Source organism: Anser brachyrhynchus, assembly GCF_964034855.1.
Source record: "Anser brachyrhynchus genome assembly, chromosome: 3".
NCBI lineage: Eukaryota > Metazoa > Chordata > Aves > Anseriformes > Anatidae > Anser > Anser brachyrhynchus.
This window is the reverse complement of record NC_137696.1, coordinates 121,745,390-121,757,934: the sequence shown is the minus strand read 5'-3', so window position 1 is coordinate 121,757,934 and position 12,545 is coordinate 121,745,390. Positions and strand designations below refer to the sequence as shown.

The 12,545-nt window shown below is 36.8% G+C and overlaps 1 long non-coding RNA gene across 1 annotated transcript in view; it reads left to right on the top strand.

Annotated features, from left to right (window-relative positions):
• The window catches only part of LOC308191424, a 169,713-nt gene extending 166,921 nt beyond the window's left edge, over positions 1-2,792 (top strand). Inside the window, exons 2-3 of the long non-coding RNA XR_013947975.1 lie at positions 1,736-1,864; positions 2,281-2,792. This is a non-coding gene — a long non-coding RNA (uncharacterized lncRNA). The remainder of the gene's footprint in view (positions 1-1,735; positions 1,865-2,280) is intronic.
• Positions 2,793-12,545: the final 9,753 nt, after the last annotated feature.

Genomic DNA, 12,545 nt, shown 5'->3' with positions numbered 1-12,545 from the left:
CAGAATTTTCTACTTGCAAATCGGAAGAGAGTCCTTCAAAATCTGAGTCACTACCCTGCTGTAAGGCTAATGTTATAAGATCATTCAAAAGCTACAATGATGAGGTAAGCATATAGACAATGGATAACTCATCCATCAATCAGAGGGTAGAATGGCAGTTAAAACTGAGAAATCTTTATACAAAATAAAAACAACCTTTCATTTAAATTGCAAAAGAAAAAGGGGTCAGAAGGAAGACAAACAAACAAACAAAAAACAAACACTTTTCCTAGTTACTTCAGAAAGGCTCTACTTCAGGATATGACCCTGGATAAACTCCCTTTAACAGAGAAGATATTTGCCAACTACTTCTACTTTCAAGAACAATAGATATAATGAAGCTTGGTTTCTTATGGCTTGAAGTGACAAGTTGGGACTTTCTGAGGTCCAATAGTGCAAGCACCACAATTTTCCCACTAGTGGGCTATGTAGTTCCTCTTCCCTGCAGACTCTAATATACACAATAAGTTTGAACTGCAGCCATCCCTAAATGGAATCAAAAAAAAAAAAAAAAAAGGGATTTTTTGCAAATGACATTTCTGGTAATTTGATGTCATTGAAAGAGTTGTCAATCTCTCAAATTATGTTGACCATGACAAATATGTTAGAAAGTCATTAGGGACAAACCGATAAACGTGAAAGCATGCACATACACACACCCTCAGATGAACTGCATAAGCCACAGATTCTTATTAGAACCAGGCTTACAATATGAGGTGAGTAAAAGTCCGGAAACTGCTTCAGGGTGAAAATAACAGCACACAGATCTCTTGTTTCTTTGCATCCTGGGGCAGGAAACACCCCTGAGGGGCTGTAGTCTGTGAAGGACTCATGATGGAGCAGAAGAAAATGAATAAGAAACAAAGAGCTAGACTGCACTGCCCATATGACTCCAACCTCCTGTGCTACCCACTACATCACCAGAAGAATTGGGATGGACTAAGTATAGCCCCTTTTCCTTAGTCACTGCTGTTGCTAAACAAAACAGGGACTGAGAGTGATTCTACATAGCTGCTTCTCATCCATCCTGTTTTATTGCTGGCATGTTCTCTGGCATAGTTGTGATCTGTAGCAAGAATAAAACTTCTAGACAGAGCCTAAGGCTGACTTGGGGACAGCACACACATCCCATTCCTTATGGGACACGTGGACCAAAATGCTTCAGGTTTGGCTTCTGTCCTTACCTGATAATACAACATACAACAGCATGCTTTGCAACTCCAAAGACCACTGCATGACTGTATGTTGAACACATGAACTATTTCTTAGTTTCATGCCAACAAAACACCATTTTGTCATGATGTCTTGCCTAAACTTCAGGTTCTCTTCCAGAGGGAGGAGGTTTTGTAGATCTGAGTTGTACCTGGGAGCTCAAGCTGAAGTCTTCAATATTCTAATGCAGTTCAAAAGGCACAATTTACCTTTGTTTAGACAACCAATCTGAGTCTTAATTTACTATAATAACAAGAGGTTTGACTTCGAGTGCACTTTCAGACAGCTAAGTTTGGAGTTAAGTCCACTTAGTTTTGTTAAACCTTAGGTTAACAGTCTCCTGGGGCCATTTATAAGTCTAGCAACAAATTTTAATTTTATATTGGTAATAATAATATTTGTCATGGTGCTTTGCTTACTAAATTCCCTCTACAGATCTATGCTCTAACTTTTTTAACTCTACATTTCTTTCTTCTTCTGAAAGCTACAGGACTGACTTGAACAATAGTCAAGGACTCCAGACTCCTCAACGACCCTTCAATCACCAAGCTTCACAGGAACAAATCAACTGCTTCAGCTAACAAAAAAGCTGCTCCACAGTCAGAATCTACCTGTGGGTGACCCGTTCGGTGATAATCTGGAGCTGATTAATACGGCGGTGCACTAAAGGTCAGGAGGGAGGTGGCTCGGGGGCATAGTGTGGCAAACAGCTAGAAAGGAGGGAGTTGGAACTGATGGGAGGAGGTTCGTGGATCTGGTGGAGCCAACGAAACGACCTGTCTATGACATGTCTGGTGGGGAACCCGGCAGATAACAAAGACTGGACTGTCTACTTACCGCAAGCGCCCCTAGAGCCACAGGAATTAGATATCCTGGGAAGTGTAACAGCAACAGCATGTGTAAGGTTTAATTGCTCGGGCGAAAAACCAAATCATGAAACAGATGGTCAACACCACACTTGCTCCTTATTGCAATGCATCTCTTTGCTGTAATTATACAAAACTATAATAACATCATTCCTTGCGCTAGGAGCCGCTCTGCTCGGCTGTGGGATCGACTGTGGAATGGACGCCCCTAGGTGCACCCCGAGCATTTTTCCTTGGAGAGGTCTCCACTCTTAGCCGCTCACCATCAGAGTAGACAAGGACCTCCTGAAGCTGCGGAGAAATTATTTTAAGTGATATTTTCTTGTGGTATGAATGAGAAGTGCAAGAGGCCTCTGTGCATGATTGTGTGATTGTGCTGTGTGAGTGAGAAGCAGCATCTCTGTGAAGCAACATCCCTAGCGCTTAGTGGCTTGTTGACTGATGTAGATTCTAGTTGGCATGCTACTTTACAATCGTAATTCTGCATGTGATTATGTCTGAGGGTCTCTAACCAATTTTATGACAGATTCGGGCGCGTGGACAGCACGTGGGGCTGCAGGGAAAGTATATGTAGTAGTGAAAAAGGGCAATAAATGTCTCCTTGTTCAAGAGCCATCAGGAGTCCGTGTCTTTCATCCCTTCATCTACCTGATAATATTTTCCCCCTACACAATTACACCGGTCACCTTCTTTCTAATTAATTACCATCCCAGTAGACTTGTAGCAATGTGTTTTGAAAAGTTCTCAACAACAACATTTTTTTTTCCTCTGAAGTAGCATAAAACGTGCACATTACACTCTGTTTTGATTGATTGATGAACCTCACTGCAGTGTATAGAATAATGTGCTAAATGTTACACATGCCCTTAGTGGGCAATTTCAGGAAATTATTAAGATGTGGTTCTTTTAAAAGGTTCGGTAATGTAAGTCAAAGAGACACTTAACAGACACAATGCTGATTAGTGTGGGTGACCACAGTATACTTGAGTCTTTGATATTTCTTGGCTTTTTCTTGGTTTCCCAGAGGCCCTTTGGACAAAGCAGGAAAGATGGCTGAGACACCCTTGGCCTTCTGGGAAACTCAGTGACATTTAAAGGCTGCTGGGGCCTATTCTGCTAATATCTAAACTAATTAAAATCAAATCATAATTGTAGAAGCTTGTTCACCAGAATTCTAATAAGCCTCGGAGCAGTACATGCTGCATGCTGCTGTGCTAAAGGCTGTCTCAGCTATGTGAGAAGGGTTTTACTATACAAAGAATTGTTCCCAGCAATTTTTCTCAATCTCACAACCAACTTCTTATATACAAAATGTCACTTCAAATGTAGGATGAAGACTTGCTCCAACATGTCTTTTTCCATATACACTGAACACATTTTGCTGTATTATGTAATAGGATATTTGTCAGGGTGTGGCAGACTTATGTATATCAGCTGTGTCATTATTAAGAATAAGTGTGATACCCTGCATTGAACTCACATAACCCCAAAACTATTTCTGAAATTATAGTTGACACCCAAGGAGACAGAACAGTTGAGAAGTTGGAACACCTACCAAACAGCCATTATTAGGTTCCAGAATTAGGTTCCTTTTTTTCTTGTTTCACTCCCTGTGTAGCATGGACATTTCCTTCAAAATTATAGGATTTAAAGACAGCATATAGTCATATAAACCTATAATTTGAATAATGGATGCAGATAATTTCCTCCCAGTTCAAATCTAGATCCCTAGAAATAGTAGAAAGAAAGGTGTTCAAAGGTAATCAGAAGAAGAGAAAGGCTCATTTTCCTGGTGAGAACTCCTCAACAGGGAAAAAAATGACTGAGGAAGGATGTGGCAAACATTCATAGCATGGAGTAAGTAACAGAGAATGATCATTCATTTTTATAACAAATGAAGATGGACACTCAAGGAGATTACCAGTCAGCAAGTTTAAAACAAATAAATACTATCTCTTTCACACTTCATGGTTAAACTGGGGAACTCACTGCCATAGGCTCTTGTAAGCATGTTCAAAGAAGAATGAAGTAAATTAACAATACTTCAGATGAAATCCTGAGTTCAAAAAGCCTCAACACCAATAAAGGCTGGAGGCTGCAAGAATGTGTTGTGGGAAGGATCACTCTTATATTCTCTTTCTTATATTCCTCTTTAAGCATCTCCTGTTGGATACTGCTGAGGACTAGTATGTGGGCATTTTCTCTGATGTGAGACATGCGTTTACATTCTTAAGAAATCAGTGACACACTGGGGCATTTAAATCCTATTTATTTCAACAGAATAACTAAATATACCAAATGTTTAACTGTCTAAATTATTTGGGTGAAAAACAAATCAAATTACAAGAAGAAAGAAAACTTCAGACACAAGAGTGTCTGAGTATGCAAATATTGCAGAGCAAGATTAATGAATGCTGGAGATCTCACAAAGTAAAAATTTCAGCACTCATTACACACTTACTGAAGGCAATGAGAATTTCATTATAGACTTCACTAGAATCAGAGGAAGGTCTGAAATGAAGCTTTGTTTAAAAAGCCTTTAGTTCCATCAAAATTGTTTTCTGTTCCACAAACGTCCATCTCAGACAATGAGAGAGCTTTTGAGGGTAAGTGCCACAACTAAAGGTAGTTAACCCAGTTGGAATCTGTTCTCACGTAGCTATTGGAAAGATGGTGGTTTTGTAAGACACAGAGCAGGAGGGGACAGGTTTCATATACTCCATCAGTTTTCAAACAAACACAGCACGGGCTCAATATGCAAGCAGTGTCTTCACTCATGTCGAAACTGAAGATCATTGATAATTTGTTAGCACAGCCCGGTGCAGTATTGTAAATGACAGGGGCATTGGGCTGAGCTGAATGAGCATTATGTGCCTGCTGATGAAGTATATGTCTGTCAACTCAACTCTGAGTCTGACAGGTCTATTTTTTTTTTTTTTTTAACATCTCTGTGTTCAGTGTCACTATGACTGCACACTGAAATACCTGTGTCAGATCAATAAGACACTCTAACAGCTAAGAAGTGCAGCATAAGATTGTAACAAATATTGAAGGGTATAGGAAAAGCTTATTAATATTTAGTAAAACTAATCTGTTTCTCACTAGCCAAAATATGCACATCCAGCCCTTTTGGGGAGACAGCTTTGAAGATTCACTAAGTTGCGATGAGGTTTTCTACACTATACGTACCATGCATATTCTCTGTGGGCTAAATCTTATTCCATAATTTTGAAGCCAACCTTTGAGATTTGGGAGATCGTTAGAGGGTTTGTGTATGTTTTCTTCATTCTGTTTTTCCAGATAGACCAAACTTAGTCACTTTATATATGGGAATTCAATTTAAATAATATGACTTTGCTAACATTACATTTTGAATTTATCTTTATTAAGGCTGCATTTTAATTTCATTCCATGTATCCTCATTAAGCAACTGTTTGCTCCCTCAGGCATGTTTTTCAGGCTAACTTTTAATCTACCTATTGGTACTCAAAGCTGTAAAAGTTAAAGCTTATTTGAATTTTTATTCAGAAATCTGCTAGATTTTTCCCCTTTGTAGAACTACAGGCATTCAGGGGCATGATTACACTTTTGCTGGAGATGTTCTATTTTCCCTGTATAATTTGATAAATATTAAATTGAATAACATATTTATAATAATGTTTTGTAGGCAAAGTCCTAATCTCCAAAAAATTACATATTTGTTACAATAACATTTTATTTTGCATTACTATTAGCAGAATCTCAGTCTAATCAGCTGTCTGAGATCCTTACACTGTAACATGTAAATGTGAGATAGACATTGAAATTACCAGCAAGGGGCCCCAAAGGAGTTGTATTTTACTTGTACCTGTTGTTTCTGATGACTGAGTATTTCACACATAACTTTAGGATGACAACTGATTGAAGAAAGTCTGACAAAAGAGAGAAAGTCATTGACAAGGGGTTGTTTTAAGGCATGATGTGATTTTTTCTTGTACATAAAGAAATGGCAGAATTTGCAATAAATGCAAAAGCATTTTTAATTTTTATTATGGTACACTCAAATAATAACTTTTTCTTGTGCCATATGCAATACCTACCAAGTTTAGGAATAGTCATTTGACTGAAAGAATGGGAAAGACAGACAAATCTGGGGGAAGTAATGAAAGCACCCAGCACAAGTTAAGGTTGCAAAGCAAGTTAATTGTGTCCGGGGACATGGATCTAACTTTCATGTCTTCTCACGTAGTACCCTCATCACCGACTCTGTTTTTCTTTAGCTGCAGTGGCTGTTATTTAAACTGAGTTCTGTGGCTATGCTGTCATCAGGCAAGTTGGGACATATATATGTCAATGTGCAGTAATAGTGAGTGAGCTATCATTCTTTGGTTTTCATTCTTTCCTTCCTCCTCCATTGCCAACATTTCCCCACATACATTCCAGTTCAGGTCATCGTGTATTTCCCTAGAGAAACAAAATTGTTGATCCTTGGTTTGATACAATCCTTCATTCCCAGAACTTGCATAGACAACAGGTATTGACTGCTCTCAAACTAAGTTACTGTTTAGAAATATTTCTCTAGATCAGCATTTGTTGTTTTGAAAAGCTGGGTGCTACCTTCAGCAAAAAAATAAATAAACTTGCTAAAGTAGGTCAGGAATCAGAACCAAAAAGGCTGCTCAAGGCAGACTCAGATCTGTAGGTATTTGCAATTTTAACTCACTGTTGTTCAATGTACAATAAAGCTTATAGGTGTACAGCACAAACAAGTAACCAGTAAAAAATGCTTATATTATAGGTGGCTGCATGTGTCTTAGTTATTTCTGCTTGTTGACATCTAAATAAAAATGCATACAACAGTAGTTAAATATGAGTAGATATAAAGTAAACAAACATAACATGATCTGGAAATTGCATAACTGATATACCTAATGCATACAATCAAGGAGCAGAAGCAGATTCAAACAAATGTCCCTATCTGATATGGAAGTCACATAGCTTTAAATCTAAGGTGACTAACAAATTCCTTCAGCCAATCTGTACGGTGAAGAAAAGTAAGCATTTGCTCCAACTCCCTATTGGACTAGACTGGCAGTTCACATATCCAGAATAATAACTTCTATTAGAAGTACTGGACCTCTAATAGAAATTTTACACTGACTTGTGCTAGACAAGGTACCTGAGATCTGGTTCAATGTTGCCAAAATACTGTCCACAATGCCCAAGCTGAAGATGAGACCTTATGGGCTATCAGTAGGAACCTAATGGGGGACATCTTCATTCATCCTATTTTGTCTTGTTGACAGATCTCAACAAATGTATGAAATTGCTGGAAGTTGAGTCAAAAGCCTTCACTATATTCAGACATGAATCCTAAGCTGGAGGTCATTTAGTTGTTGTTGTTGTTGTTCATTCCTTTTCTTTCCTTTTAAGAATATATGCATTGTTATTTTATGTGTATATGTAATTTGTGTATGCAATTATTATTTTTTTTTCTTTGCAAAATTCTGACTTTGCTTTGAAGACACTGAGGTGAAAAATGAAAAGAAAACATGATCTTTGACTTTAAATGTTCATGCTTATGAATCTAGACTTTCCAAATGAAGACCAGATGCAGAAGGACAGCTGACTTCACATTTTATCCCAGACCACTCCAGAATAAAAATTAGGTTCTTCTCTGTCAGAGTTAAAAGTTCCTTTTGCTACAGGCAGTTGCACATCTCTTTGAATGAGCCAGTGTATAGGGACAAGATAGCTACAAATCGTACTTTGAGCCACCTCATTCAGATACAGATATTCCAGCTTAGATTGGACAAGGAAGGAAACAGAAGTTGGGTTAGATGCTTCTCATTAACTTCCTTTGTATGGCTGCTCTTGTTTAAACATTCAAGACATGCCGTAAATTTAAAGGTAAATTTCAAAAACACAAGGCTGCTTCACAAGGCTGCTTTTATGAGTGGAAAATAATTTTCACGCAAAACATTCCTTTCTCCTTCCTTCCTTCCTGCCTGCCTGCCTGCCTTCCTGCCTTCTTGTCTTCCTTCCAGAAGAGGGCCACAAAGATGACCAGAGGACTGGAGCACCTCTCCTATGAAGAAGGGCTGAGAGAGCTGGGACTGTTCAGACTGAAGAAGAGAAGGTTCCAGGGTGACATTATTGCAGCTTTTCAATACTTAAAGGGAGCTTACAAAAAGGATGGATGGCAGCTTTTTTTCTCAGACAGACAATGATAGAACAAGGGGGAATGGTTTTAAACCAAAAGACTTAGATTAGAGGTTAGGAGGAAATTCTTCACTCAGAGGGTGATGAAGCACTGGAACTGGTTGCCCAGATATGGATGCCCCATCTTGTCTATGTCAAGACCAGGTTGGACGAGGCCCTGGGCAATGTGATCTAGTAGGTGGCATCCCTGCCCGTGGGGCAAGGAGGTTGGAACTATATGATCTTAAAGGTCCCTTCCAACCTGAGCCACTCTATGATTCCTTCCTTCCCTCCCTCCTGAATCACAAAATGAGGTTGTAGCAAGATGGGGATCGGGCTCTTCTCCCAAGCACCGAGTGATAAGACAAGGGGAAATGACTTCAAGTTACACCAGGGAAGGTTTAGGTTGGGTAGTAGGAGAACATTCTTTACTGAAAGGGTTGTGTAGCACTGGAACAGGCTGCTCAGAGAAGTGGTAGAGTCACCATCCTTGGAGGTCTTCAAGAAATGTGTAGATGTAGAATTTGGGAATTGGGTAGCCTGGTTTAGTGGTGGACTTGTCAGTACCAGGTTAAAGGTTGGACTAGATGATCTTAGAGACCTTTTCCTGCCTGAATAATTCTGTGATTCAATAATTCCATGAAGTAATTCTGTCCCGATTTACACCATATTAGGAATAATGGCCCTCCTTCTTCACAACATCCTTGGCTTCTGTGGGTTTCTTACATGCAAACAGGTAAGGAACTTCAGTCTCTTTTGAGGTGTTTTGTTTTTTTTCTTTTAATATATTAATTATTATTCCTATTTAGACCTTTTTCAGAAGATTATCCAATTGATTACTCCCTAGTATTCCTAACACTGAACAGACATTATTTGTGCTTTCAGAAGTCTCGGTCATTTTATCCTCCAAAAAAGGTCAGGAAAATCATCTCCTCTTGGTGCTGTAAGGGTGAGAAGGTCTCTGCCGAAGTGACTTTTTTTTTGAGTTGCTTTGATGGCTTACACCTTACCAGTTTATCTCACTGGCAAGTGAACTAATGCTGAGGTGGGCTGTCACTGCTCACTGTTATTAACAGCAGGTTTATCTGTTTCTGAAATTAAGGTGTCTGCAACTCCACCAGCTTGGTGTTCCTTGACAGCTACAAGAAAAATCTCTAACTGTGCTGCTAATTGTACAAAACACAAGAAGGTTCAGGAATGTGTAATATTGAACCATACCATCTCCAACAATTATAATTTGGTTGTTAACAGAAGGCTATTTTATAATTTGGTTGTTAACAGAAGGTTATATTAGGAACTGAGTAGTGAAGAACACTACTGCAAAAAATATAAAGAAGAGATATGACAGGAAAATTTGCTTCTAACATGACATTTTCAGTTCTGCTGTATTGGAGAAAGCCTTAACCAGGAAAAGCTTGTAGTATTTAACAGGAAAAAAAATTCAAACTCTAGCTCTGCAGTTCCTGCCATGTTGAATAATGTCACTCTTTTATGTGGCAAATTTGCTTGTATCTAACACGAATTTGGCAGCACTATGATTTTTCCAATCATATACAATTACTTAAACCAGAAATGTTGAATCAGAGTATAGAAGTTATCTACAAAGCTCAAATTATCCCTTTGGAACATGCTTTTTGATATTTTAAGTTTCCTGATGCAAATATTTTTGGATCTCTCTTATTACAGAGGAGTTGTGAGAACTGCAGTTAGTATTACCAAAAGGTCTTATGAATTTAATTGACTTTCACAGATGAATCTTGAACAGAAAAAAGTAGTGTTTGGAAGAAGCAATCATACATTTCAGGTCATTGTTTCCAAAAGGAAACTTCCAAAAATTTTGCTTGAGAATGACTTTGTTTTACAAAAAAAAATGCTTAACATTTTGATTTTGATATAGTGCATTTTTACAGTACCAAGTAACAAAAATATCTGTGTTTGTTAGAGGAGGAAAATGCCACTAATTTTCCCTCCCTACTATTATGACTGAAAAATTGATGAGAATAAACTTTCTTACAAAGTTTCAATATCTTTCTGTATATAATCAGGCTAGAAACTTGCAGCATTAACTTGTGCCCTTTAGGGGTGTTATTGACATCAGCAATTGTGAAAGCATAATAATAAGCAAGAAAAGTAAGTTTCCAGGTAATTATTATTATTTTTTTCCTGGAACTGAAAAACAAATCTGAGCTAAGTGTCACAGTATGAGGTTTTGTTCTACTTTGGTGTTGCATTCCCCTTCAGATTGTTGCAATCTCTTTGCTTTTAACTTTCCCTAAATCACTTTCCTACCTTGCCCTTTTCTGTTCTTAGTTTGCTTCCCCTTGCAATCACTTTAAAGGCCAATACATGCACACCTGTATACTGAAAAAATAAATAAATATTCAGTAAATACTGAATACTTGTGATTTAACATTTGAATTGTAATTCTGCAGTAATTCTAGTCTTAAAAATTACCAAGACATACTTTGATATCATGGCCTAATATCTGCCATAGGCAAGGAAGCAGCTGGTATAATATAAATGCATGACTCCAAGTTGCTGACTCTTCCCTACTGCCAGGTTTGCTTTGCCACACCGAGAATAATGTTAGTAAAGGAACCAGCAGGCTGGACAAAGAAAAGAATTTTTGTTCAAACCTCCCACTGACATCGAGTTTCACAGGTAATAAGCAGGACTGGCCTAAGGCCAAAAATAAACTTTTTATCTGGCTCTCTAAACAAGAGAGACTCTTCTATAACACAGGATTTCAGCAAAGTATCCCTGAAGCTAATGGCATTTCATTCAACTCAAGACAGTCAAAAGTGGTTCTAGAAGATGCTGATCACTCTTGTCCTTCATTCTGTTTTTCTTTACAAAGTCTCCTAAGAAGTTAGAGAGTCACTTGGGCACATATCAGGAAATTTTTAAATGTATCTAGATTTATTTGAAATGTACATTATGCACCGCTGAGGGTAGAAGGTGTCCAGATCTGTTGGTGGTTGTTGTTTTGTTTGTTTGCTTTTACATGTTTTTTTTTTCTTTCCAGATTTTCTTGTAACTACATGAATAAACATGACTGTCTGTGTGTGTCTATGTATCTTCTTTAACCAAAGGACAGAATGGGAAACATCTTTAAAAAATCCAATAAGTGGAAGGTACTGTATAGCTAAAACAAACAACAACAACAACAACAATAAGAGAAGTATTTAATTAAAAAGACTTGTCTTCAGAAATCTTGAAGCATTTCATATCTGAATGAAAAATGATCAGCTTCTTTTCTCTCACCAGAAAATTGTGTTGCCTCTCAGAGGATGGAAAAAAGAAAAAGAAAAGAAAAAGAAAAAGAAAAAAAGAAAAAGAAAAAGAAAAAGAAAAAGAAAAAGAAAAAGAAAAAGAAAAAGAAAAAGAAAAAGAAAAAGAAAAAGAAAAAGAAAAAGAAAAAGAAAAAGAAAAAGAAAAAGAAAAAGAAAAAGAAAAAGAAAAAGAAAAAGAAAAAGAAAAAGAAAAAGAAAAAGAAAAAGAAGAAAAGGAAAAGGAAAAGGAAAAGGAAAAGGAAAAGGAAAAGGAAAAGGAAAAGGAAAAGGAAAAGGAAAAGGAAAAGGAAAAGGAAAAGGAAAAGGAAAAGGAAAAGGAAAAGGAAAAGGAAAAGAAAAAGAAAAGAAAAAGAAAAAGAAAAAGAAAAAGAAAAAGAAAAAGAAAAAGAAAAAAAGAAAAAGAAAAAGAAAAAGAAAAAGAAAAAGAAAAAGAAAAAGAAAAAGAAAAAGAAAAAGAAAAAGAAAAAGAAAAAGAAAAAGAAAAAGAAAAAGAAAAAGAAAAAGAAAAAGAAAAAGAAAAAGAAAAAGAAAAAGAAAAAGAAAAAGAAAAAGAAAAAGAAAAAGAAAAAGAAAAAGAAAAAGAAAAAGAAAAAGAAAAAGAAAAAGAAAAAGAAAAAGAAAAAGAAAAAGAAAAAGAAAAAGAAAAAGAAAAAGAAAAAGAAAAAGAAAGAAAAAGAAAAAGAAAAAGAAAAAAAATCCGAGGAATGTAAACCAAAATCATTATTTTATTTTTCATGTTGAATATGTCAGTTCCTCCTACATTTATCTTTAGTTTCTCATACTTGTTATTATAGTTGCTCTTTTGCATTCTGTGACATTAAGTAAAGAATTACTTGTGGAATCTTCTAACTTTACTTTGCTTTCTTAAATTATTTCTCAATTAGAAACAAACCACAAACACAAAACAAACAAAAGATTAATTTTATAGAACCATTTTGGTCATACTCCAAAGACC